The 2,822-nt window shown below is 35.6% G+C and overlaps 1 non-coding gene across 1 annotated transcript; it reads left to right on the top strand.

The window, feature by feature from the left end:
- The first annotated feature begins 267 nt into the window (after window positions 1-267).
- LOC130455662 (U6 spliceosomal RNA) lies at window positions 268-372 on the top strand. The gene has a single exon (XR_008913771.1). It is a non-coding gene; the product is annotated as a U6 spliceosomal RNA (small nuclear RNA).
- Window positions 373-2,822: the final 2,450 nt, after the last annotated feature.

The following is a 2,822-nucleotide window of genomic DNA, read 5'->3' as shown; positions in this document are numbered from 1 at the left end:
TGAAAATAGGCAGATTAATACTGAGTCCTTCACAGACCAAGGCAGCAGTCCAAACTGGCTTGATAGCTTCTGCATTTTACTCCCAATCTAACTTTTCACCTTGGGGAAAAAGGAAAACTACTAGAAGGAGATTTTGCATTATTTTTCCAATCATGTCTCTAAGGCAGTTATTTCCAGTTGTATAGAACCCTTGCTTTTAATTTAGGAAGTCAAGAATAATTGCTACAAGCAGGGAAGCTTTTTTTTTCCTCTTAAGAATTAATGACTGTTCACTTTAGCAGCACATATACCAAAGTTGGAATGATACTGAAAAGTTGGGCATGTTCCCTGCAAAAGAATGATGTATAAATTCATGAACATTACTTATTTTTACTTTGTTTTCTTTTGTTTTTGATGAAAGGGAGAGGAAATGTAAGGGAGAGAAAAATGTTTGTTAACTGAAATGAAATAAAAGTTAAAGAAAAAGAATCCATGATAAATGGATAGAACATTTTAAATGAAAATAGCCTCTGTGTTTATGTTCCTGCTGACCTTTAGATATTTCTCTTTCTGGGAGTTGCAAATACTAAATGAATGAAATGCCTCAAAAGAAATTTGAAGACATATTCATTATGGAATTTTAAAGCCTCATCAATTGTTACGGTGTTTGGGTTATCCAGGTTGTTAAGCATCTATTGTCAAATGCTGATAAAATACAAAAAAAAAAACAATAACTATCTTTCAAACTATAGAGTTGCTCCTAAATTTTTAGCTTGCCATCAGTGTAGTCAGTAATATGAATCAGCTTAGCCTAAGCATTTTTCCTGCTGTGTAACCAAAATATAGCCATCTTAGAATACAATATACTCACACATCAGTGGACCTATGAAAAGAATTGAAATTATCTTATTGGTAGATCAGCCTGGAACAATCCTTTTGCATTTAATCCAAGAGGAATAATGGACAACAAATCACTAAAATCCACAGTATAACAACTCCATGAAAGATTGATCCTGTGCTACATGCTAAAATGCATCATACTTTGGAGAAAAATAATTGCCTACCTTTACATGACTCCAGAGTACTATAGTAAGAAGGTAGGTATTCCATTTCTTAGCACCACGGAGATGAAGCCATTCTAAAAATAGGCAATAAGAGAGGAGGTCAATCATTGAAAAGTAGCAAAAGAACATAGCAGAATACAATACTTCGAGTAAGGAAGCCTTGCTGCCATGAGTCTATGAATCTTCTATTTCATTTATGTGCTGACTCTTTCCAAAGTACAGATTAAAACAAGTCCAAAGCTTCTCATCTGGTGTCTTTCAAGTCATTCCAAACACTAAAACTATATAAAGAATAGATACCAAGGTAAAGCAAATGAATTCCTTAGCTTAATGTAAGAAGTTTGGAGGGAGGCAGTAGGTTGATACAGACAAGCTTAAGAAAGTTCTGGAATAAAAACATATGCATGAACTACTTTAATCTTCATAATTAGCATTTCTCCATGGCTTTCTTGAACCTAGACAACCAATAAAACAATAAATCAAGCTCTGGTTTATGACATTTGCTGATTTCCAAGTTCTAAATATTCACAATGAAAATTTAACAATCTACTCTGATGAGCCAATATAAGCCGGCTCCAGTGAGACTCTAGAGGGAGACATATAAGGAACTATTTAAAAGCAGAATGAACTGCAGTATGTTGCTCAGCACTAAAAATTATCAAGTAGAAACATGTCTACTTCTCAGTTTTGACATGATGGCTGCACAGGGTGGGATACTGAAGATCTAAGAGTGTCTCACCAATGTTCAATGAGCTGGTTGAACAGGACCTAGGACTTGAGTCTTGCTGGTAAACTACTCTATTTTTCCATATAATTAATTCTTACCAGGGGCAGGAAACCCACTGTCATGCAGATTCTGGCCTTAGCATCTCTTCATCTCCTAGAGATATCCCAGAAACCCATCCACTTTTATCTTTAAATCCATTCTCTTCTTGGTTGGTGACCATCTGCTTTGCCATTGTTTCTCAAACTACTATAACCCTTGTTATTTTCTCTGTTACTTTCTCTCACTGGTCTTTCTGTCAGCCATAAGCTAAACATGAATATGAGCCCTCCTTTCTATACTATCTCTCCCAATTATAATGTGAGCTCCATGAAAGCAAGGACTGCCTCAGTTGTATATTTGTATCCTCATGAGTAGCACAATGCCTCACAGATAGGATTTAACAAATGTTTTTCTCATCTGTGCTATTCTATTCCTTCTATTCCATGAAAACTAAGCTGAGAAAAGCATTGCCAAGTGTTTTTGTTCCAAGAATAGAAAGCCAGCATGGCATAATATTTGGAAACACAGCCTTAAAATCACAAAGTTCTAGGTTCAAATTCTGCCTATGACACATACCATGCTTATGTATGTATATTATAATATTGAAATAAAAGAGAAAGCTGGCAATTCTCTATGTATATATGGATGCTTTTGTGTTCATTTGGCTTGATTTCAACTTGATTTCCTTCCCTGGATTAGTTGATCACTCTACATCTGATCACCCTTTTGCAGATTCAGTCTTGGATATTCAAATTTCTTCCTACTTCCTTTAAGATCCTCTCCCATCTGATTGGAGGACTGCGAGTGGAAGACTAAATTCCTACCCAAACCTTCCTTTATAGAGAGCATTATTTGGACTGCTTAGCTTACACATATTTTCTATGTGCAGCTCTGCTTGGTTTCAACAACATGAAATCAGATGCACCTCCCCTGTATTGTTTTTACCCATTACACTGTAAGTTCCTTAAGAGAAAGATTTTTTAAAATGTGTATCCCCAGTGCCCAACACAATG

Source organism: Monodelphis domestica, chromosome 7 (assembly GCF_027887165.1).
Source record: "Monodelphis domestica isolate mMonDom1 chromosome 7, mMonDom1.pri, whole genome shotgun sequence".
NCBI lineage: Eukaryota > Metazoa > Chordata > Mammalia > Didelphimorphia > Didelphidae > Monodelphis > Monodelphis domestica.
Note: the sequence above shows the minus strand (reverse complement) of the source record. Positions and strands in the feature narration are given on the sequence as shown.